At 36.8% G+C, this 26,039-nt stretch overlaps 1 protein-coding gene and 1 long non-coding RNA gene across 35 annotated transcripts in view; one reads left to right on the top strand and one right to left on the bottom strand.

Annotated features, from left to right (window-relative positions):
- Window positions 1–1,093: 1,093 nt before the first annotated feature.
- LOC140640905 (uncharacterized) lies at window positions 1,094–11,078 on the bottom strand. The gene is made up of 2 exons (XR_012037507.1): window positions 10,307–11,078; window positions 1,094–1,478 (listed from the first exon to the last, which is right to left on the bottom strand). It is a non-coding gene; the product is annotated as an uncharacterized lncRNA (long non-coding RNA).
- Window positions 11,079–13,135: 2,057 nt separating this feature from the next.
- PTPRD (protein tyrosine phosphatase receptor type D) overlaps window positions 13,136–26,039 on the top strand; it is a 2,176,041-nt gene continuing 2,163,137 nt past the window's right edge. For 14 of the 34 annotated variants that reach the window (XM_072841294.1, XM_072841327.1, XM_072841326.1 and 11 more), the window contains exon 1: window positions 13,136–13,471. The gene's annotated coding sequence lies outside the window, so the exon portion shown is untranslated. The remainder of the gene's footprint in view (window positions 13,472–26,039) is intronic. The other 20 variants (XM_072841316.1, XM_072841315.1, XM_072841328.1 and 17 more) reach the window with 4 other exon arrangements.

The following is a 26,039-nucleotide window of genomic DNA, read 5'->3' as shown; positions in this document are numbered from 1 at the left end:
CAACTTACTCTCCCCTCCTCTACGATTTGCTTGCATCTATCACTTATGCATTTTTTAAACAGAACTTTATACTTGCAGCTTTGCAATACGAAAACATCTGCTGAGGCAGGGATCATTTAGTTGGAAGAAACAAATTACTCATCACATTTCAAGTTCATTAGGGTGAGCATACCTTTATTTGAATTAAAGTATTGAAGACAAATTTGAGCCAGTCCTTACAGTCTTATAAATTGGAAGTGGAGGGAAAGTCCGAAGCTGGCATACCTCTTGATGACTGTATAGACTCCTTTGTCTCCTGATTTCCCATTTTCTCTTCCTCTTCCCCTTTGTAGTCACTGCACTCTGCTAACACACCTGAATAGGTGTTTGCCCCAAACCTGCATGACTTCAGAGTTCCCTGATATATCTCCTTCAGACTGTGTTTTCTGAATTTCCTTATTGAAATTCTTGGAAGATGGAATGTAGGAAATAAGAGGATGTTCTGTTTTCTTTTGAGTCAGCTTTCTCCTCCTGACATAATCTGCTGTGGTCACCCAGGTCATGCATATAGAGCCCCGTTAGTGGGAGCTATTGGTAAGGAGAAATGTCAAAACAGAAGTGTGGTGGCAGGTACTAGAAAATTTAACTACTTTGAAAACTTAAGCAAGAGTAGTAATAAAAGATAAAGTGTCTAGCGAGGGAAGTCGAGCAGTGTAATTTATCCACACATTTCTCACAACAATTCTGTGAGGGAGATATCATGATTATTAGCATTTTACAGGGAAGGAGACTAAAGGAAATTTATTATTATCTTCATTTTGCAGAGAAGGAAATTTTGTATAGAAGGGAATGAAGGGAATATACTGCTCAGAGAAAAAGTATTTACTCAGAGAGGGAGGAAGAAAAACAGGGAGTTGAATGTAGGCTATCTGACTCTTGAGTCCACACACAGAGTTCTCATACTGCATTGTCTTCCATAGCTGTTCTCAAGGAAAGTCATTCTCCCTTAACTTAAGTTGCTATTCATTCTCTCCAGAAAGGTGAACCTTATCCTCTCTAACCTTCTGCTGACTCATGTCAGAATGTGAACAGAAAACTCAAGCTTGACAGACAATAAGGCTTGTTGACTTTATTCAATCTTAAAATATTTGGTTCACTATTTTCACATTTTAGTGTTTTGCTCTTTGTATGTAAACAATATAATGTGGGAAAGTAAAATCAGACAGAAAGACAAAGTCTTGTTAATAGCAAGTAAAATCTATGAAACTCTATTTTCAGAGAGTTGAGTTTGATGGTGATGGAAAGCCATTTGAGTCCGATGATTCTTCGGTGGTCTGATGATACACGTTGGTGGTTTCTCTCTTGTTACTCTTGGACAAATGTTCAAGCCACTAAAACCACTTTTGAAATTGGCACCTGTAACAGGAAGTCAGCTCCTTCTCTCGGGAATGCTCTACCACGGAGAAGAATCATCTCAGAAGAAAGGCTTGAAAAGTCCACTGAAAAGTCCAAAAGGGGAATAAATAACCCACAAACATTCTTTACTGTAGCATTATAATACCTCCTTAAGAGATTTCTATTTAGTTATAAAATGGTATAAAATAGTAAAATAGAGACTAACTATAATGAGAAACAAGCCTTTCTCCTCACTCTTATCACTCTCCTCTCTGAGTGTCAAAAAATGATTTTCAAATTACTGCATGTTTAGGACACTGATTCAAAATATCTTATGACTTAGAAAGCTAAAAATTGATATAAATCAAATTTATTATTTTCATTTACCCTGGTTTTGTTTAGGGAATGTCTGGAAGAGACCTATTTTTCTAGCTTGAATGCTAATATAGTTCATCAGAATTAAATTTGAAATTACATAGTAAACAAGTTGATGTAAAGGAAATAATTTAACCCTTTTGCAGTCAGTATTTTGCTATGGGCTGTATAATTCTCATTCTGTGCTTAAAAATCGTGGCTCTTAGTTGAAGTATAGAGTGATTCATACAGTTGTACCACGGTTTTTCATAATGAAATGTCCATAATGTAAAATCAAAAGGGTATAGATATGAGGAGATTCCTGGGTGGCTCAGCAGTTTAGCGCCTGCCATCAGCCCAGGGTGTGATTCTGGAGTCCCGGGATTGAGTCCCATATCAAGCTCCCTGCATGGAGTCTGCTTTTTCTGCTGCCTATGTCTCTGCCTCTCTCTCTTTCTCTCTCTCTGTCTAATGAATAAATAAATAAAATCTTTTTTTTAAGGGTATAGATATGTATTTCTACATGAGATTTAAGAATACTAAATATTAAAATGTTAAAAGAAGAAATGTGCTTTAAAATGCTCAACCACTGGTGCACTCACATTATAAGCTATTTCTTTTTTACTTTAAAATCTTTTTAATTTGATTTCAGTGGGCCAATTTGATACAAATGTACCTTTTAATTTTTTGAAGGTTATTCCTGGACCACAATTTTGAATCACTTAATTGAACTGAGAAAAACAGCATGCCTGTACAAAACTTTCAAAGACCACATATTTGAACTTTCTTGAACTATTTTATTTCTGGCACTATTCAGTTATCATTTTGTTCCATTTATGAATGGAAACAATTTTTGTCAGGAGAGACACAATATGCAAAGGAATCTTAACAAATTTAATCACACCAGGAAGATTTGGAGATATTTAGAAAATATGCAAAGGCTTACTTCAAAATTTAATTTGCAAAGCTCTTCAAACAACTGAAACATTGGTTTTATCATCTTTTACTATTTAACGTATACAGCAGGAAATAAGGTATGATGAGAAATAGGAAAGATATTGTAAAACTCCTGTTAGAGTACTGGAAAAATTTGCATATAATCATTACTTCAATTTGGTTTCTTTAGTAAATTCTGTGTAGATTCTACTTGAAGCAAAGGGAACATTTGAAAAAGAAAAAGCATTCACCTACTTTCAGAATATATATCAAAGAAATTTTAGGATTATATGTATATCAAACATATTTCTTGTAATGAAAATAAATCATTTTATTTTAGAAAATACAGACATAAAACGTTTAAAAAAGTTCTAGGTATTACAATGCATATTGCCTTTTCTTTGCACATGTAAATACAATATTAGAAGAATAGATATATACATAACCAAATATATAGGTTATATATGTAGTATCTATATAGGTATATATGTAAGGGTATACACATACACAAACATCTACATTTCTCATTTTAATTAACATTATAAAGGAAAGATGTTTGTCTTTAATATTTTGAGAAAAAATGCCACTAAATAGAAATCTTAGTGTTCAACCGCAATTTTCTGCAGTGTAAATTCTGCTATTCGGTTGCATTTTGCTTTCTCATTCAGATATTGTTATTGACTTTTTTGGTAGCTTTTTACAATTCTTTTTGCCTATTTCTCTGCGTCTCCATCCTCAACAGAAAGCTAACTTTTTAATTTTATACTGTAGTTTATTATCTGCTTTCACCTTTCTGTTTTTATTGTGGTTTCCAAAGTACCATATCTTCTTAATTTTACAAAGCATATTGCAGGTGTTTCTAATTTTTTTCTATTAATTAAAAAAATGTTTCAAGCAATAACTTCCCCTGCATTTCTCTCATTATTTTGAAAAATCTTATTTACACTCATAATTAAAATAGCAGCTTTCATGTTTGGGCCTGCAAATTTTCTTTGGTTTATTACACATTAACTCTGTTCCCTTGTTTTAACATCTAGCAGTGCTGCTTCTCCATGGTACTTACCACTGCATGCCATTTTCAGTTTCCTTTATTACCCTATAGTTCATCCCTACTCATAGAAATCTGAGGATTTTAGTAAGTTTCTTCCAGAACATTCACTGTTTATTTCCTTTGACACTATGCTATATTTTGAAGGATCAATGTTGAAATTAGCTAATCCGTTAAATCATCTTTGTCTGTAATTCCATCAACACAGTCTATAACATATGAATTCCTTTTAATGTTTGGCCTTTGAGAGCAACCATTCTAAGTTTCCAGAGATTTTGAGGAATTTTCCTTCATTTATTGCCTGAATAATTTCAGTTCAGAGTTTTGGCAAGCTCAGGAGTTAGACATCATGTTGGCATGTAGATTTCTTTCAATATTCTGCAATACAATATTGGTTGCAAGGCTGTTTGATAAATTGATTAAATTTTGCATAATAAATCTTTTAAATCTAATTATGTGCCCCCAGACTTCCAAATTATAAGTTGGTTTATAAGCATTATTCATTTAACCACCCCCAGACAGACATGTACACTATTTACTTTGCATTCATTAGGTTCTCAGAATATGTGTTTGGCTAAATCCATTGAAATTCAGTACCCTCCTTTACAGGATGGCCAGGAAATATATAGGTTGTGTTCAAATGAACTATATGGTGGGTCTGTATTACTTTTGGTCCTATCTGGCACAAAGGCACTACAGGATAAAGAACAGAGAATGTGGCTGCTATCTCTTTTGTCTGGATAAGTATGTCTTAGATTTTTGTGTATCATGGGCTTACATAGGACATATTAAGTGGAGACTGAGGTGAGAGATTTTGGAAATAAAAATATTCAAGAAGCACTTATTGGATTCCTTCAAAAATAATGTGGCTTTCAATAACAATTTTTACATTTCTACTTAAGAATCAAAGTGAGAAAAGTGCTTATAGATGTTTTTGCTAAAGATACCAATGTTAAAGCAAACATTTTATTTTTTATTAGATAATACTTTATTAATATCCATAATGTGTAAACATTGTCTTTGAGAACAAGTATTATAGTGGTCACTGAAGATTCGAATAACATCTAACTAAACTTCATTTGAAGTAGTGCATCTTTGTTGCAAAACGTTTACGAAAACAATACATTTAATATAGAAAAAATACATTTATCCTATCCACATTAAAATCATGTTGGTATCTTTTAAAAATAATTTAAGATTTTAAAATCAACTTATAAATTATGTAACCTATATTTGGGTGAAAACTACATTTATCTGTGTGTGTATATATGTGTGTTAAACCACAAAAAATTCCAGCCTCCTTATGGTATAGTGTAAGATCTTTTAGCTGTTCAAAGAAATAAAAAGTCTAAAAAAAAAAAAAGTAATAAAAATGCAATCCAGTCTTTAAAACTAAGCCCTTCAAAAGTATTATTCGGAGGTCCTGATTCATATCCCTCAGTGACACTTACACAGAACATAGTGTTTTTCTCTTCTTTCCAACTTTTCCACATTTTGTAATTGCTTAGTAGATCCTTATTTTATAACTGCCTTAAATCTTATCTTTCTGCACTCTATGTTTCCCCAAATGCCTGGTCTGAGTCTTTTCATCCCCAGATTTCTTCCACTTCTCCAGTTTCTGCATAACAAAAGTCTGAGAACCAGGGCAGCAAAAGCCTTGGAGGGCAGGATGAAAAACAGGAGTCTAGCAAGGGAAGCATAACCTCCTGTGCTCTGAGTGGTGATGAGCATGGGCCAGTTATATATGTGTGTCTGAGAGAGGCCTGGTGCCAGGAAGAGATTTTGGTGGGAAACACTCTAACTTTAATAAATCCTTTCCCCATCACATGCATATTCATGATCTATATCCCTATTATGCTCATGTTTTTAGAGCCTAGATGGACCTGAAGAGAATTCTGATTAATAGTAGCAAAGTGAAGCAAACTTGTAAAGAGGACTCTTCATTTTATCACCCTTTCTGGAAGACTTCTTGAAAACATCTTTGATTCTTTCTCCTTTTGAGTATAGCAGTAATTGTTCAATGCCTTTTGCCTAAAAATTTAACATGAAAATACTTTTTTTCATAAGGTGTAATGACATGAGGGCTTATGAAATCAAATACACACTTTGCAAATTAAATAACAGGGCATCCTGGGTGGCTCAGCGGTTTAGCACTGCCTACAGCCCAGGGTATGATCCTGGAGACCTGGGATCCAGTCCCACGTTAGGCTCCCTGCATGGAGCCTGCTTCTCCCTCTGCCTATGTCACTGCCTCTTTCTCTCTCTCTCTCTCTCCTATGTCTGTTATGAATGAAATAAATAAAATCTTTAAAAAATAAATAAAAAACTAGATTTAATACATATGTGTATCAATAAATGTTTTTACATTAAAATTATTCTTTAAATTATGATGAGGAGGAAAGTTCCCTAAAATTTACAGGACTTCTATCACTCATTAGTTATATAAAAAGGATTATTTCTCACATACCAGGTTTAGGAGAGAAAAGTGGGGAAGAAGGTGAAGTATTGGGCCATATCATCTTGTGTTACGACATTGATAATTACATGGAAAAATTAATTCTAAAACCTATAAACTTCTTTTGATTTACTTTAGATATCCTTTCATGAAAAAGCAGATAAGTTTATGATTTGCTTATCACCCGTAAAATATAGAATGCCAGAAAGCAGAGATCCATATGATATAGTTGTCACATTTCTTCCTTTTGCTTCTATTTTAAAAATCTACAATTTTAAATGTTGAAAATATACATAAAATCTGTGATAAAAATAAATGCTACTATAATTTTTTCCTGCCACAGTATCATTACACATGAACAAAAGGTCAGGAATAAGTACCTGGAAAACATATTGCTCTTCACTAAAACAGGGGGAAATCTTAAAAAGGTTCCAGAAAGTTGACCCCTTATTATAAAAGAGAGGTGATATATAGAAACACTTTCCATAGCTATATATTACTTTTTTCTCCTGGTTGTAGGTAAGGGTGGGAAATAAATAAACATGAATAGATAAAAACAGGGCAGCCCAGGTGGCTCAGCGGTTTGGCACCACCTTCAGCCCAGGGCCTGATCCTTGGGACCGGGGATTGAGTCCCAGGTCCAGCTTCCTGCATGGAGCCTGCTTCTCCCTCTGCCTGTGTCTCTGCCTCTCTCTCTCTTTCTCTCTCTCTCTCTTTCTCTCTGTGTCTCTCATGAATAAATAAATAAAATCTTAAAAAAAAAAGAATAGATAAAAACAGATGTACAAAAGGGGAAAGTAGCAAATATAGCAAACTATGGTAATAGAACAAATTGTCCATGATGTATCTAGAAAAAAATCATAAATTTTATTTTTATGATATGATTTTTATGGTATCATTAGATATGCAAGACACAAGGGTTTTTTTCATATGAAAATAAATAATATGCAAAGTTATTTAAATAGAAACATAAAGTTAAAAAAATTCACTTTAAAAATTGAAAATTAGTTCTTAGAGAAGATAGGGCAATTTTCTTTTTGCACCATCCCCAACTTATCTTTTCCATTCACTGAATAGAAATTAAGAAATTTCTTAAATTTAGGTAATTGTCTCAGAAGGCCTTGACCCTAAGAAAGAAAGGAACAGCAGTTGAAAAAAAGTTTCTTATGACATAGAATACTGGTTGAACATAGCAACTCAGGAGCCAGACTACCTGGGTATAAGTCTCAGCGCCAAGACTTAATTGCTTTGTGTCCCTGGGTCAGCTAACCAACCTGTTTTCTGTACCCCAGATTTCTTAGACCTAATATTTACATGGTAAGGCACTTATAAAACCTACAAAATACTATGTACATATGCATAACGCCTTAATTAAGTAGAGATGTATAGATGAAATTTTGCATTAGATATCTTTTTATTATTTTTTGTTTATTCATGAGAGACACAGATCGAGAGAGAGGCAGAGACATAGGCAGAGGGAGAAGCAGGCTGGATGCAGAGAGCCCGACGTGGGACTCGATCCTGGGACTCCAGGATCAGGACCTGGGCCGAAGGCAGGCACTAAACTGCTGAGCCACCCAGGCATCCCTTATTATTTTTTTAGGTAAAAAAATCCCCAAACCTCAGAGGGGTAGAATGACTACCTATTCTCTCGAATTATAGTTTACTTTCATTAAAAAATGTATTCTGATGTTTATTAATTTCTATGATATACATCTTTTAAATGCTTGTTTAAAAGAACTTGGTGGATTCCATTCTTTGTATTCATGTTCAACTGTTCTCATTCCAAAGTATATGCATAGAGCAGTTATTTTGGGTTTTCACTGATAACTTAGGTCACTTTTTTATATCGTCATTATTGGCTTTTTTTTTAATAATTGGAAGAATGGATACATATAGGCTTCCTTACTCATTTAGTTTGTTAAAACTGAATAAAATTATAGTAGTACCTTATAAACTATGATCTGCTTTATAAAATAATAAATACTAGACTTCAAAACATGTATTATTATTATATTATTTTTTGTAATCAGATACTATAAAACATTAACATATATGTTTAAGAAAAACTGAGATAGTTTTACCAGTTTGATGAATCTGGCTCATTTGATACTCAGAGAAGTGACATCTCTGTGGAAAATATTAGTATATTGTGATTATGTAGCCATACAAATTGCTATACCTTCAAATACTTTCTTGTAGTGTGTTAAAGCTATTTTCAGGTTGTGAAATGGTAATAATGTTTTGGCACTGCCCTGCACATTTGGATAGTACATTAAGCTTTGAAACAATTGAATCAAATATTTCTTGTTATCTTTTAATATTATAAATAACAAAAATATATCAGTCAGAATACCTGTAAGGAATGGAAGATAACATCAGGAATGATTTTGGAGAGAATTTAGATAAGGGATACTTTCTGGAAGAGCAATTGGGTTAAAGGAAGTGACAAGAGAGATTTCTGAGTATCCATCCCATAGCCACAGTGGAAAGGAAAGCTGAAGGGGCAAGAGATAGGATGAGACAAGTATAAGCTGGAACTATGGAAGGGTGTATTTCTGGAGGAATGCAGCCACTGCCAGAAAATAACTCAGTGCTAAGTTAACAGAGCAATTGGGAAAAGAATCGTCTCTCCTACTGTCCCCCACCAGTACCTCTCGTTGAGCATAACCCAACAGAAGGCAAAGGACAAGGGAAACCAGGTAGGTGCAGTTCCTAGCAGCTAACTCCTAGGACACAAAGAAGGCCAAATGGTGGATTTGGGGTTTGAGGAGGGGTGAGGAATAGAAAATGCTTTGTACAATAAACGAAAAGATAAGTGTATCATATTATATCATATCAAAACCCATAGTTCCAAAGCATTTAGATTTTTTTTGTAACCTAGCATTAGCCCATAATAATTTCGGTGGAGTAACCCTGAAGCCTTGAATCCACAATTATCACAAATATAACTCCACTCACTAAGACTCCCTAAATCGAGTAATAATCAAGTCATATTTTTCATTATGTTCTAAGGTTCCCAGGCAGCCTTCCTGGTAGCAAAGCATCTATAAAAAATTAGGGAAATTAGACTCATTTAGTCAATTAGAACTCTATCCTCATTGACCAAAATAAAAGCTGAAGAAGAGTCAAAGATTATCATTGTTTCATATGAAATAAGTACAAGCAGTTAGACTAAGTGCAGGACTTCCCACTTTAATATCAATATAAAATTGTTTCTACTTGCATTTTCTGCCAATTAGCATAACTTCAGGAGGAAACATGGAGAAAGGGAGAACAAATGAAGTGTACACCATTTTTGCAGACTGAGAAACAAACAAAACAAAACAAAACAAAACCTCATGGGTGGCAAAGTGAGCAAGATTACTCCTGACAAAATCAAACTCACCAATCTGGTGGTCATGGGATATCTCTTTTGATCATTGTCTCCCTTATAACGGGTGACTTGCTCCTCCCAGTTCCCTTATTACCATGTTTTCTATTTCTTTTTCCTTATTTCCAATTCCATATTATGGAGTACTATATAATTAGGATGTTTTCCCACAATGCTATTGATATGTTTAAAGGACATCTGAGAACAGGAGGTTATTGCTGTGGAGTTGTTAAGCCTAATTCAACAGCTGAGACAAGGCTGAAAGTACTGGATTCCCTCAAAAAGTCAAAATACAAATGTAAATTATAGAGGTTGATAAAATCAATTCTAAGCTTAAATGTAACAAGGCAAACTAAAGTTTTGGTCAATAAAGCAAGGTGGTAAAATAAAGGGAACCTCAAAAGAGATTAATCTCAGATGGCTGATATTCAAGACCATGCTTTCTTGCCCTATCCCAGTTTCCCTTTTTAATTTCTATTTCACATTTGTCATGGTTGTTTTAAACACCATGGTTCACTGACAATGACCAATTTAAACAAGTAGTGCTGTCTTTTAAAAATAAATATACACTGGCAAAGGGGACATTTAAAGCTGCCTTTTCATCTGAGAAGGAAGAATAAACCGTAATATTACAGGAGGTGGATAGGTAGTTAGAGAATGAAATATTTTTTTTAACTGTTGCAGCTTGGTGCGATCATCGTCAGGAAAGATATCTCAGTCCAATTCTAATAAATCACTAATAAAATCTCTATAAAAAGCTACTCACAATTAACACTTGTGGTATTAAGTAGGGAGTGATGCCGGAGGAAGAGGGCTGAATATAATAACCGTGGCTCTTCCGATGTTTAAATTACCCTGTGTTCTTCTGGAGGGCACCAGTGTAGAGCTGTGTACAGGCAAGAGTAAATCAGCCCCAGGGAGCACTGTCTCTGTGAGATGCCAGCTTTGAGCTGAAGTTGAGATGAGTTTCAAGTAGCTGAACACCCCCATACAGCAGGAAAGAGAGATAAGATATCGACACACTCAGCTGCATCTTGTTAAAAGCTTCCTGCGGGTTGGCAGAATGAAATCTTTATTTAAAATATACAAACTATTGTCAAGGGAAAGATGGGAAGAGAACACAGTAAAAGGGCCAAATGCTTTGCTTAACCCACCAGAAGCAGTAGAAAGGGAGAAGAGGCCACATTGTCTCTGCAGCAACAACAACAGAAAAGGTAACTAACACCACCACATCAGCATCCATCTGCTCTTCCCACGGTATCAGGATGCACTATTTCTTTTATTATTTATTCTATGTGTTTCCGGGGGAAGGCAGATATATTATTACGAATAGCACAAGAGGAAATCATTTCTGGTGCCACTTGGCATTAAGTACAGTAGTGTATGTAATGAGTGAGTGATGACAGGAAACATAGCTGCAGTGTTGAGTTCTGGCAGCCCTCCTACAAACCCGCTTCAACTTGCTCTTGGTAGTCAGAGGCTTTCAAACAGAAAGTTCATGTAAAACCATTATTGAACACTGACAGGAAGGAGCTGAGACAGGAGGGAGTGGTGTGTATTTGTGCAAAAGGGGGGGGGAGGGAGAGAGGGAGGGAGGAAGGGAGGGAGGGAAGGAGAGACCAGGGGAGAGACTGAGTTAGTCATCATCTTGCACAGACAACACCATAAGGGGGCAGGTGCTTTGCATAATTACAAAGATAGACATACACATGCACACACACACACACACACACACACACTTGCATGCATGGAAGGAATCTTTTTGTTTCCTATCCTATCATTTCCAAGAACAGCTTTAAGTGATAATGATTGTGAACCCCCTTGGATGGCTGAGCTCAGTGGGTTTATGGGGGTGGAGCAGGTAGCCTGGCAGGAGATGGGTTCAGAAGAAGGGTCACTCCTGAAGAGCAAAGGGACATGGCAGGCAATGAAGCAGGCATGAAAAGAAAAGAGGTGAAAGGACCCTGGGGAAAATGTCACATGTATTGATTAAGCTTTATTTCTCTTTGGGAGAAAGTGACATTTATGCTATTAGATCATGGACATATAAGGAAAGTAGATGGCCCACTGCTTTCGGTTTTCTTCCACAGTGCTTAGGGCACCTTTGACTAGAGGGTACCTGGAAGGCTTTCTGTTGCATTATTATAAACAGGACAATTATTTTTTTTAAAGGACCAACGTGGTGACATTGGTCTTTCTTTACTAAGAGAGAGAGAGCATTCGTTGTCACAGCTGTATCCTTTGATCAGACACAAATGACGGTAAAATGTTAGAAGCTTTCTGTGACAGTTCTTCCATCCTGCTCTTCCCCAGTGCTAATTCTCTTTTCCAGCTTTGCTCAGGGGGTTTAAGTTACTCTTTCCTTGCTGGCAGAGTCTGTGATACACCACCTCAGAGGCATCGGTCATTCCCCTAAGCAGGTAGTAAAGAAATACACCCCCCACCTCCACCCCCACGCAGTCCCGGTCCTCGCCTCTGAAGCCAGGCTAGTTTCCAGCAACTCTTGTTCGGGGCTTTCCCTTCTCAGCTACTGCCTTGACAGAGCCCTGTCTCTACCTCAAGCCCAGCCACGCTGCCAAGCACCCCAACTGAAAACTACACGCAGGGCACCCTGCACCACGCAGCTCTGCTCCTCTTCCTCCTCCTCATTAAAGTGGACCCTTCGTGAGCAACGAATGTCTTGCAAATTAAAACTCTGCCCCCTGCATTTTTAGCTCCTCTGCCCCCCTGACGCTTGCCGCCAGCTTCCCTCCGAAAAAGAAACCCACCCAAACCCCAAAATGAAATAACCCAAAGCACGCAAACACCTGAAGAGGCGCAACCGGGATCTACACCTGGACAAGTCCTCTGTGGCTCTAGTGGTCGGGATAGAGCATCCTCTCCCCGCGCGGACCGCTTTATCCCGCCCGGGGCCCGGGGCATGGCACGGCCTCCGGGCCGCGGGGTCGGCGGGGTCGCGCCCGGGCAGCTCGGGTCGCCGCGCAGGCCGCCCTCCTCCGGCCCCGGCCCGCCGCCGCCGCCGCCTCCACCCGGGCCGGCGCTCGCAGCACCCCGCGCCGCGTCCTCCCCGCCCGACCCGCGCCCTCCCGCGCCGGCCCGCGCCGCTGGCAGCCATCAAGTGGCTCGTTAGGGAAATGCAGGTGAGTGCGTGCGGCCGAGACGTGGGGTGTGTGCCTGTGTGTGCGAGCGCGAGCCAGCCAGCCAGCGCGGGAGCCGCCGGGAGGTGCCGGCCGCCTCCGCTCCCCGCCCCTCGCCGCCCGCTCCGGCACCTGCACCTGCGCCCGCGCCCGCACCTGCGCCCGCGCCCGCGCCCGCGCCCGCGGCGGCCGCCCGAGCGCCCCGGGCCGCGCCTCGCCCAGCGCCTCGCCCGGACGGCCGCTCGCCGGCCCTCCCCGCGGTCGCGGTCGCGGTCGCGGTCGCGGTCGCGGTCGCGGTCTCGGTCTCGGTCTCGGTCGCGGGCTCCGTCGCGGTCTCGGTCTCGGTCTCGGTCTCGGCCGCAGCTCGGCCGGCCTCCCGGCGCCCCCCCCCCCCCCGCCCGGCGGTCCCCTCCCCGCCCGCGCCCTCCCGCGGCTCCTCCTCCTCCTGTCCGCCTCCTCCCCTCGCGCGCCGCCGACAGGCAGCCTCGGCGGGCAGAGTGCGGGTACTTTGCCTTCTGAAGAATTTGCAGGACCCAAGCACGCTTTCGGAGCGCCCCGATTTTCTTCGGTCGGTGTCCCCTCCCTCCGGAAACGAAGATCCCACTTGTGCAACAAACAGCACCCGAAGCATCCTGCCCAAGCCAAAGCCCGACGGGCTGCTGAGCATGTGCTGCCCTTTCTTGCAGTTTATTCTGGGCCTGTGTGGAATAGAGAGACAATTCTTTATTTGACTGGTAGGAAAGAGAAGAGAAGACTCCTCAGGGTTTCCAAGGAGGACTGGAGCGGCTGCTTTAGTAAGTAAACTGTGTTTTTTTTTTTTTTTTTTTTTTTGGTATTTCTTTTCTCTCAAGTGAGGGAAGAGCATATGCCGAATGCTCTCCCTTCAGATGGTATGGACAGTTCGTTTCACCGGGGAAGAAGTTGACTTACATGACTTAAGTAGTTCTTAATTGAGAAGTGGTTTGTTAAGCTGCTTGCTTGCTTATTTATTTATTTATTTATTTATTATTATTATTATTATTATTATTATTATTATTGGAAATGCATTGAGAAGACTTCATTGTGGGAAACCTTATTGGGGAATCTGATTTTTAAACGTTTATTGTTCAAGGGCTGTTGGAAGCCTGGCTTGTGAAACGTTGGTTGGTTCCAAGATGTAAGGCTGGTTACCTAGAAAAAGCTTGAGAATTCGAACCTGCTGGTTCACTTTTCCTGCTACTGTCCACCTCCACCCTAAGCCACACCAACTCCCATCCTTCTCTGACTTCACTTGGTTGCTTATCTTTAGTCCTGAAGACAGCTGGCCAAAAAATTGGGTCAAGGGAAACTTAATAAAGACGGTCTGAAAGACCAGGAGAAAATCCTGTTGAGGTTTCTAGGTAGATGAGATGTGGAAGAAAATCCTCCAACTAGGCTAGTTTGGATAATTTGGATGAAATTCATTCAGAGAGGGAATGTGAAAAATGCTTTGGAGAGGGCAGGAGCTGAGGCTGTGACTTTGACACAGCAGGTTATAGACTGTGACAGGGGCTCAGCAGCCAGTGACAGGCTTAAGGTGTCTCCTAGGGCCGAATATCTCTGCATCAAAAACTTTTGCAGGCAGTATTCCTCTTGGGGCTAACATCACCATGTCAGTAGCTGCAGCATTTCTGTAAGAACAAGTAGGACACTCTTCCTCTTTCTGTGAAAGGGTTAATGATATATTTAAAAAGAATAAGAGGTATACAGTCTAACACTTGCCAATATTTTGTAATATCTAAATAAAACCTTTGTGTTATGTCAGTAAAAATATAGTTGAGTCAGTTTGTTTTGCACAGGAGGGAGAGAATCAATAACATTTCAGCATTTTTTTCTTTATTACTGCCAAATGGACTCGGAATCTAATTCTTCTTGCATTGTTACATATATAGTAGATACAGTAGAATTCCAGTTTAGATACAACAGAGCTGATTTTTTTTTTTAACAAAGTTCTCTGACATAATAGCATGCAGGCTGACTACTGTAGAATAGTAATTTAAAAAGTTTACCTTTAACTTTCAATTTCTATCTCAATGTAAAGCACACTTTTGCAAGCAAATGTCTTTAAGAGTTATGAACCAGATTGAAAATTAAAGCTCCTTACTTACAGATAATATTGTTTTTCCACAGAACACCTTACTATCAAATAATACCCAAGGGCTCTCATATTTAATTGCTGATAATGGTAAAGTGAAAAAAATATTATCTTTGTATTTACTCAAATATATAAAAGTGGCACTATTCATTTGGCATTGATTTTTAAAATTTTACAAGTAAACTCATGTACAATGGTTTTAAAAAAAAAGAAAGATGTTTTAGAGTTGTATGGTTCTTCAATGTCAAAAGCTTTGAATATCTTGGGACATAAGTTTTGAGGGTAATGAAATAACAGTAGGGCAATTGAATTTGTTGATATGAAGTTGTAATATATGGAAATCATTTGGTAAAGATATGTCACTGTTTATTGTATATTACTTTATTTTCTATCCAAATGGATTTTCTTAGAGGTATTGCTATTCTCAGTTTCCATTTCTGCGTTGTTTTAAAATGAATTTAGGTAATTTAAAATTAAACCCTTGGTTGATCAGATTTGATCCCTCTTCACTTGTGACCTCAAACACCTGAAAGGTATCTGATGTTTGAAAAAGCAGTTATTGAAAAATAAAAGGTAAGAGTGTACTGAAGTAGCCAATTTTAAGAGTGGATCAAACATGTTATTACATATATTACAATAGGACACATTAGAAAAGTAGAAAAGAAGAAAAGACATGACAGTAGAAAAGACATGACAAAATTGTTGACTATATTCAAATTGCTGAAAGCAAAGATTTACAATTAACATGAAAATTAATGTGAAACACATTCTGCCTGTGTTCTAATTATGTTAGAGTGCCAAGGAAGATAGCCTGAATTAAAACCATTTCTAGTCAAGCTTGAACATGTTATATTTGATCACTTTCAAAGAAGTCAAAACTGGGTGGGATGATTAAATTGTCTTTTTGTTTGTTTTCTTGTTTTTGCCTTTTTTTTTTTCTTGCCACCAGTTTTCTATGCAATACAGAGGTGGTTGCAACTTTAAAGTTGAAAAAAGAAAGTTGCTAGTGTCAGCAGTAATGTGTTTTATTATGCAGTTGTTCTTGTTATTCAGATCAGATAATGGCCCTATGAAATACATAAGCAGTCTGCAGGGAATGAATGATTAATTCCTCTAACGTGTGCTTACTAAAGGAGTTCTTATTAATAAAGTGCCGTATACCTGCATTTGCTTGCCATTGCAGTTGGTGAAGGCAAATGTACTTTTCTTTTCCTTTAATACTAATATGGAATTTACAGGTCTAGTCCTGTAACTGTAGTAGCTTAAAGATGACTTCATCGAACACATGATCTTATGTTTTATAGAACCCTTTGGATATGATTGCTATTTACTTAAAACAATTTATTTGGAAAGTAAAATGTTGTTAATTAAATGTGAACTTAAAGACTGAACATTAAAAATTGTGTTTTTCACTCAGTGGAATGACACTCTCTCTCTCCTGTGTATTATTACTTGGGTGTGGATGCAAACGACAAGTGCAAAGGACATTTTTCTTTGGTACTATTAAGTGCAAGAGAAAAGTTAAAATATTGTTGCTTGTATGAAATAATTAGCTAGATACTCTGTTAAAATTTTGGGACAGGCTACTAGTGCATATGACAATTGTTGTGGTTACCGCTGGTGTAAAATGTATTGCAGTTAGAGGTGTATCATTGATTAACTTTCAAGATCTTTGCATTTCTAAGACTGGATTATTGGTGAAGGTGGAAGATGGATTTCATGTGGTGATTTGAGAACAGGTGACCTGAAGTGCATACTACACATTTTAAATTTACCTACCCAATATCTTCTGTTTTCAGAAATTTCTAAAAAATGTAATTTTCAAAATTGCCTAATTGCATATATCAATATGCAACTCTCACATTTAATACAACAAATAACTTTATTTCAAGATTTTTCTGTTGTTTGGAGAAAATAACTTAATTTCAGTAGTATTTTTTTTTGGATTTATGTTTATGTTGAAATTAATAAACTTTAACAATGTGAATTATATGATAGTATATATTTGATAATGCTAATTTAATAATTATAGTGAAAATTGGATGAGTAGGATTTGTATCCAGTTGAGTGCCATTTGAATTTGTCTCCCTATATATTTAAGCGCAGGTTTTTTTATGACTACTGTCAGTTCACTGGGTGTCAGTCAGGCTGTTTGATAGCAATTTGATATCCATCAAGAATAAATGAATTTCCCTGGTAGAATCAATGTGGAAGTTAACTGTACTTGCGGTAATGGTTATGTTTCTTCAAACTCTTAAAAAATGAGTTGAATGAAAGAAAATGAATGAAGAATCAAAAATGAACATTGCCCGTTAGGTGAACACTTATATGATCATAGAATCAAAAGTTTTGAGTTTTTCTCTCATCTTTGTGATTGGCAGTGTGACCCCAGGGCGGTAACTGGCACTCTGTGGGTTTTCTCCTCTGTCTAGTGGAAAAATTGACCTACAATTTGAGATAGTTTAAACCCAAAATCTCATGGAATGGGATCATATACTAATATAATTAGTAATATGATTGATAGTAGAAATTAGCAAATTGTTAGATTACACTGTGGTACCTTGAGAACCCAAAGAGGAGTTGTGGCAGCCATCTTGTTGGGAGAAGGGCTAAGGAAATTGTCTCTGGGCCATACTGGAGGTGACCAGACCTTGTTGCTGTGTGGATTAAATGTTTATTTGGAGGAGGAAGATGAAGAGTATGGAAGGAAGGGAGTCAATTAAAATTCCTCTAAGCCACTCTATCCTCTTGCTACTGAAAATATATTATATTAGTAAGTATTTTTGGATTTGTTACTCTATTTAATACCAAAAGGGTATGCAGAGATAAAAATAAAGGAAATTGCTTGGTGTCTTTTGACTTCATTTTTTTCTCCTCTTAATTTCTTTATGCTATTTTACAATACCATGTTTAGATAAATATGCACAATTTATTTATTTTTTTAATATGCACAATTTAAGTCAACTGTTTTTTTCCCTGACATACATCTTATAGCCTGTCACAGCTAGAAGTAACCATATAAACATTTATTTCAGCCTCTGTATTTTAAAGAGGAAACTAAAGAAATCAGAGGTTAAAAAATATAAAGGTGACATGTACTACCAAGTTCACAGCTTTTACAGCACAAAGATGGTATATTGACAACTAAATACATAGACAATAATTTATATACTTGTTAGTAAATTATCAATAAGATAATTCTGGTTGATGATGTAAGATACAATATATTTATCTAAAAAGATTTTATAATGACAAAGTTTCTGATCGTGGAAAATGAACGCAGAAAGAATATATAGAATGTTAATTTTGAGTGCTTGCTTTTCTTATAGAAAACCCAGATTATATTCCTAGATAGAATTCATGTTATATAATTGATGAAATTGAAAAGTTTCCACTAAGAAAATCAGTGTGTCCAATCTTTCCCTTTTCTGATATAAATATTTGGGTGGTAGCAAGTGGACCTCTAGCTCCATAAAATGGTTTATATTTTAAATCATTGGAGAAAGGAAAATCATGCTGTATTTAAAATTTATTTTCTTCTGAATGCAAGATGTAGCTGATTAATTAGAATTTACTTGCTTTCCACTTTGTGTGTTTGGTTGTGTACGTGTGTGTGTTTAAGCACACCTGTTAAAGAAGAAACTTAGTGATAATGGTCCACTTAAAATTTTAGAAGTGTTTATAATAATTGAATAGTCAAAGAGCAATAACATGTTAGGGTCTGATATATCAAATTGCTGATAGATTATTGAATCAAATGAAAGTTCAACAGTACACCATATTACCAAGGTCTTGCCTTATTTAATAAGCCCTTATATTTTCTAAAATATAATAATTAAATCTTCTTACGGTTGAGATTTTAGAATTGCAGAGAACATAATTGCTGTTATTTCACATTTATTATTACAGACTTTATTTACCTGGTTTCATAAATGTACTTAGATGTTAAGGAAGGAAAGGAAAAAGATCTGAATTTGATTATGACATGGTTAGTTACTTAAAGGCTGCCATAATTAATCTCAAATGTATTTTGACTAGGATATCTTGTTATAATTCAGTGCATATTGATTTACTTTGTAAGGTACAATAAAAGTATTACACTTAAACACAGAACAAGTAAATTTTATAAAATTCCTTTTAAGTGCAATTATTTAAGTAGTCAGCTATACAAGTCTATTAATGCAGTTATTCTCTTGGGAATGCTGTGACTTATCCTTTTAAAAAGCTATCCAGAGTTATATTTCTCAAGTGTAGTTTGTATTAAAAAGAGGGCCCCTTCAGCAGCTACATAAGAAAACAAAGTCTGTGTGCACATACTCCTTTTAATACTTACCTGCTAATTACATACAATGTGAGATTTGTATCACAGGATATACTCCTATTCCTTTCGTTAGTATGGACTGGGTAGCTTAGGACAAAGGCCTAGAACATAACTTCCTTCCAGTTCCAAGAAAGGCTAATTTAGTATATAGAACCAGAAAAAAAAAAAAAAAAAAACAAAAAAAGAGCAATAGGGTGCTTCCTGTTTTTAAATGAAGTGGTCTAGGGATGCCTGGGTTGTTCAGTGGTTGAGCGTCTGCCTTGGGCTCACTCAGGTCATGATTCTGGGGTGTTGGGATGTAGTTCTGTGTCAGGCTCCCCGCAGGGAGTCTGCTTCTCCCTCTGCCCATGTCTCCGCCTCTCTCTTTCATGAATAAATAAATAAAATCTTTTAAAAATAAAAATAAATAAATGAGTGGTCTAAGTCACTTGCCCAAGGTGGAAAAATAGTTATACAAGCTTTTATATGTGAAATGTTGTCCCAGTACAGTGACCTAGAATCTTTACAATCAAATCAGAAATTCTACTGAGAAGTGGAATAAAGGATGAAGAAGGGAGGGGATGGAGAAAGGAGAGACTTGTTAATCTTGCTCTAGAGGCAGTATTCCTACACTTTTTATTTTTCCCACAAATGGGTTTCAAAAATCTGAGGAATGACTTTCCAGTTTGGGGTAAATGGGCATCAAATTAACAAGGAATCTGGCTCTTACTAAACTGTGCCATATTCTCAGTTTATGCCATTGTTACACTGTATCATGTGGAGCTATTGAGAAGATCAGTTTATCAGTTCATATCTGTATTATGTCCTCCAATTTTGTCACAGAAATCAAGGACAGGACAATAATTCAGGTATCGTCATGTTATCTACCCCTAGAAGTTTCATTCTCTTCTGTTTCCTAACTTATATGCATTTTCAAGTCAGAGTCAGGTATATACAATATAGTATTTGGTCACTAAATATTTATTCAGTCTCCCATGTACCAGACAGTGCTAAGTAAAACACACCCATAAGCTAGCAATATAAAGCTGCCTAAATTGTGACCATCCTATATTCTTATGAAACGTTTCCCCATTATTAAGATTTTTTTTATTTCATGGAAAATATAGAATTTCTGCAAAGAATCTTTTCCGTTTAAGTCACAAAATTTTGCAGGTACATGCCTTCTTTTCCCATTTTTCTCCTCTCATTCACTGTCATCCTGAGTTAAAGGAATTTTTATGGAAACCGGGTGGAATCCCTGTTGCTTATTTTTTTTAGAGATTTTTATTTATTTATTCATGAGAGACACAGATAGAGGGAGAGAAGCAGAGGGAAAAGCAGACCTCATGCAAGGAGCCTGATGTCGGATTCAATCCCGGGACTCCAGGATCACACCCTGGGCCGAAGGCAGGCGCTAAACTGCTGAGCCACCCAGGGATTCCCCCTGTTGCTTATTTAATCACTGCAGGCTATGCTATATTCCAATGGAATTAATTGGTATCCTTCATCATCTTCACAGCTATATTACTCCAGTGCTAATTCTTTAGATGCCCCACTCTCCAAAGTTCTAGAGAAGCAGTAAGGCATGGTAAGCATATCACTATACCATCCTTATATCTACATCTACAACATACAGGAAACCTCAGTAAATCTCCAGACCACTGGAGCAGTTCACAGTTTATGTATCAGTCTCTTACATTTTCGAATTATGGAATATAATACAAGTCACAATCAAAGCTCATGCTGTTATTCCAGCTACAACCAAAGCATCATAGAAGTCATTGGCTTTCTCAGGAAAGATGACAGAGAAAAGAGAAGAAATCCTGCCTGTACATTTTAATGTGTGTGTGTTATTTTCATAAAAGGCCTTAAAATATGTACCTTGGATCAAATAATAAAATAATAAGACAAAAGTGTAATTTAAATTTTTAGAGACTTATTTGGATTGTTATGTATATTTGGAGTTAAAAAATTATCCAAATTCACCTCTTGATTTCTCTAGAATAAGTAATGGAAACATTTCTGACTTCATTTTAAAGAGTTCCCCTTTGTATCCCCTCTAAAAACCTAATCAAAGATTCTCTGATGGTCCTAATTAACAGGAACATTTGAAAAATAATTCCAATATATTGTTTTGCTTGCAAAGGGTCTTTTATATTTCTAAATATTAATGCTAGACTATGTACATCACAAAGAGGAAGAATTTTCCCTGTCATTTGTTATTTCCCATTATATTATATAATATATTCAGTTCTTAATTAATATTTATTAGTGGTATTTACTTCCTTGGACCATTGCTTGCAATTTTAGTATGTAAGGATATCCGGTGGCTTCTCCTCTGAATGGATGTGTTCATTCTGTATCATATGTGCTATCCATTTGTTTCCTCCTAGGATACATATGTGGTTAGCTCTGTAACACATGGCTTTTCCTCATCATTTATACCTGTGTGGTTGAAGACAGTAGGGCTTTCTTGTGGTAGAATTGTGTGCTCTCAAGGACTGAATTCAGCACTTCAGTGTCCCATTTCCCCATCCCTCAGGAAGTCATGCCTTCCTGTTGTTTTTTTAGGGGCTTGAAACCTTCCTAACTTCCTATGTACCCCTTCCATTGTGGGAACCTAATAGCATAAATTACACATTTGCTAAATACACATTGATAATTACTGGCTTTTTGAAGAAGTGCATCTTAAGAATTATTCCAATTGTAATATAAATAATAGTATGTTTGTCATTTACAGTATACACACATGCACACTTTTTTTTTAGAGAAAGGAATTTCAGACAATATCCTAGAATGACTGGGTGTGAAATCTTATGTAGGCTGAAGCTGGAGATCAATCTGTTTAGGAAATAGGTCAGAGGAGATCAAATGGTTCCCCCCCATGGCAGGCTTCTTTTCTCTTTTATTAGACCTGTCTCTTCTCATTTCTGTTTCTACTGCCAAGTTTTCCTTTTCTGCCCATTTCCTTTGTCCTTAATGGGAACTCAGTGTTGTAGTTACACAGGGAAGACTCAATTGGGCACATGAGAAGATAAAAGTGTATGCTGTTAAGATTTTTAAATAGTTACTGCCATTGTATTGTACATTTCCTTTACAGTTCATTTATCCCTCTCATTGATAAAACAATCTGCATTACATAAATAGTCCATCACTTCTTATGATGGCACTCAAAGAAGAAAGCAATTCTTTTTTCCCCAATCAGGGATACCCTGAGGATTTTATCTTTCTCTTGGATTTTTTGAATTTTTTTGTGTATGTGCCATAGTACCTTCTCATGAGCTCTGAAAATATCTTCAGATAGAAGTGATTATACTAGCTAACATTTATTGATTTTAATAGATGCAAGTCATTATTTTAAATGCTTTATAAGCATTATCTCATTTATTCTCACATCATCCCTGTAAATTGGCATAATTATTATGTTTAGGTTACAGATGAGGAAGCTAAAGTACCTAGAAGCTAACTAAACTTGCCCAAGGTAGCATATCAAGTGTAGCACCTGTACCCTCTGACTGTAGATCCCACATTTTAAACTACTTTGTGATACTGATGTTTTGGCATATTGATTTATATGTTTTCCCAGATGTATATTAGTAGATAAAAGGAATTCCATAGGTTCAGTATATCAAAAGTGGAAAAGGTGAGGGATCCCATTTCTGCTTTTATAACACAATTCTTTTCAAATGAAGCAAACACAAGTTACCATAAGTAAATAACATACATGAATAGAGCACCGTGAAGGTGGTGTTGAGGGTAAAGGAGCAGGGACAGAACACATCAAGGCAATCTATCTCCACATCACTGTTCCCAAAGTTAGTGGGTAGGCATGGCACAAATGCTTCTGAGTGTACTCCTTTGCTGCCTTGGAACTGCTGCATGAGCTGTTTGACACACCTTGCTACACTTGGTAACTGGTGACCAAGAGCCATACTTTTTGAGAATCAACCAAGATGTTTGAGTCACTTTGTGCTGTGTAAAAGGCACAGCAGAATAGAAATGCAAAGGCAGGGAAGATGAACTTTGCGTGTACTGTGGAGTTAAATTCAGAGTCAAGAGGGGCCTATCTGCCAGTAAATATTATTCAGAACAGTTTGATGCACATTTCCCATGATATTGAAATGGGAGTGGCATAACTAACTGATGTGAGCTACAACGTAAGGGATACTGATCATATGCACTAAAGAAAGAAATGAGAAGAGCAAAGTCAAAAGTTGATCCAGTAAGGGTCATCTTAATTACAATTATGTGTGAACTCTTACTACTTATGCTTCCTTGCCATGTAGTCTGGGTATCATCATATTGAATAAACTTTGTTGTAAATATAATTTGATTGTAATAGTAAACTATTTTTATTTGCTTATTTTTTTTTCTGGGATATTGATCATGTTCCTCAAATTTTAGTCTGCTTATTTGAAACTGAAAAATGAATGGAAGGAATAGTTACAACATAAATCATGATTTAGCTTTGAGATTATAAGAATGGAAAAGCTAAACTGTTATGTCTACATTAACTAAATTAAAGAGAGCTTGAATAAAATGATCCTCAGTAAACATTTATTGGGTTTCTAATATATGAGAAATGCTCAGTGCATATTGTCAGAGATCTGGTGCCCTAATTTTGAAAGGACATGAGAAATATCTTTGATGTTCTGTGAAATTATCAGAAATGCTGTGTGTCATTTTAAAAATCAAACAAAATAAAACATTAGCTTTGCTCCTTCTCAGCTTATTGAATCAACACTTCTTATGTCTTAGGTATACATTTGTCAAGTCATAATTTTATTTAATACCACAAGATGGCAAAACACATGCAAAAATGGCTTTTTTTTTTTCTATGCTGGAGGAATACATAATACCAAAAATAGGAAGTTAAAGTTGTTTTAGGATTCATATTTCAAGAGGTTCAAACTTCTTCCCTTCAGGTGTGAAAGATACAGAAACACTTAGTGAACAGGATAATTGGATTATCTTTTAACCCCCTAGGGTCTGCCTGAGGTCTTCCTTCCTGTGTTCTGATTACTAGCCAAGAAAATTCAGTGAATTTTCAGTTATAAATGAGAATTGAGGAGTGGAAAAGGTGCCAGCCTGGGCAGTTTGATGATACAAACTTGTCCACTGGAGACCTTCACAGAACTGCTAAACTCTTAAACTGCTTGTTACAAGCTAGGTTTTGGCCTCCTGTCATTTAAATGCATGTAGCAGGAATAATGGTCAAGAATGAGAAACAAAGAAGCCTGGAAATGTTTAACACATTGGCAATAATATCTTTTTATTTCTTTGCAATTTTCAAAGAAAGATGATATAATCTTTAGGTTCAAAGTGTTTTTAAACAGGTGGTCTCAATTATTCTTGAAATATAATATACTCAACGCACAATATAATTTGGATTAATGATGTGAGTAGAAAAACATATCTTGGATTGGGTCTCCAAAGACAAACAGATGTAATAAGTATTGGTAATTAGCTAAAATAAGCAAAATTTGCAACTTCAAGAGAGTAAAGTTTTTCAGAAGCCGAGATTGTCTCATCAAATTTGTGGCAGTGTCCACATTTAGCTCTGTAGGAGTCCTGTTGTAAAATGATACCTCTCTGTGACTAAGCTCTATGAGGTCTACCTTTTATTTATTTTATTTTTTAACCAAATCTTTCCCCTGGCCATACCTTTGTTTCAGAGTCTTACCAAATTGTTGTAATCCATTTGGGCTGCTATAATGAAAAACCATAGACTAGGTAGCTTATAAACAACAGAAATTTATTTCTCGCTGTTCTGAAGCCCCAAAAGTCCAAGATTTTTGGACTGGCAGATTTTGTATGTAGTAAGAGTCCATTTCCTCATTCATACACAATCTTCTTTCTGCTGTGTTACTGCATGGGGGAAGGGGCAAGGGAATTCTCTGCCATTTCTTTATAAGAGCACAAATTCCATTCATGAAGCCTAAACCCTCATGATCTAATCACATTCTAAAATTCTTGCCTCCAATTACTATCCAGTATGTTTCATTATACAAATTTTGATAAGACACATTCAGTCCATAGAATAAATCTTACCTAAATGACTATTTCCTGTTTCCCTGCCTTTACCTCATCTCTATTCTTTTCCCTGCCACCAAAGGATTTTTTTTTCTAAAATTCAAATCTAATCATGGTTAAAACATTAAAAGATTCTTTACTGAAAGAAGTATAACGGTAAAAAAAAAATCTTGGTGTGACATAAAGGGACCTTTATAACGCAGATTGCAAACAATCTTTTTGTCTTTATTTCTTGCCTTCTTTCCACCACCCTGTGTATTCTGTAATAAATTTATAAATACCCTGATGTTAAAAATTGAGTAATTTAAGTGGCTTCTAATGAAAATAGTGATGATGAAGATTTATAATTGCATTTTCCCTGTTGAGAGACCGTCTCAAATTTTGTAATGTTACTTGTATGTGACCTTCAGGCACTAATTTTGAATCTTATTTCAGAGTATCTGGAATATCCTTTACAGCCAATGACATATACAATAGAATGCCAACTTGTGAGGGACCTCTTCTCCTCTGTGGCTTTGCTCAAGACGAACCACCTACTATATTACTTCTGTACAACAAATTGATCAGTTTCCTTTGCTTCCCAGCAGCAGCCAGCATCTGCCATACAAAGTAATGATCTCTAGCAAAATTTTATGTTGTGTTTTCCCTGCCAGCTCCAAAGTGGTCAGCCTCTCTTGGCTTACCATCCTGGAACTATGTGGGTTTCTTGTTGCAGCCCAGCCCCCACAGGCACAGGCTTTGCTGCTCATGCTTGGCTGCGTGCCAAGTCTTTGTTGCTGGAGATGCTACTGTAACATCTGTTGAGTAAAGCATGTATGTAGTTACTGTCATCAATTTTAAGAATTTGGGTGTACTTTCTAGATTTAGGGCATGCATTGTACAAACATGAAGAATATCTTGAAGAGAATGTTGCAGT

Source organism: Canis lupus, chromosome 10, assembly GCF_048164855.1.
Source record: "Canis lupus baileyi chromosome 10, mCanLup2.hap1, whole genome shotgun sequence".
Classification (NCBI taxonomy): domain Eukaryota; kingdom Metazoa; phylum Chordata; class Mammalia; order Carnivora; family Canidae; genus Canis; species Canis lupus.
Note: the sequence above shows the minus strand (reverse complement) of the source record. Positions and strands in the feature narration are given on the sequence as shown.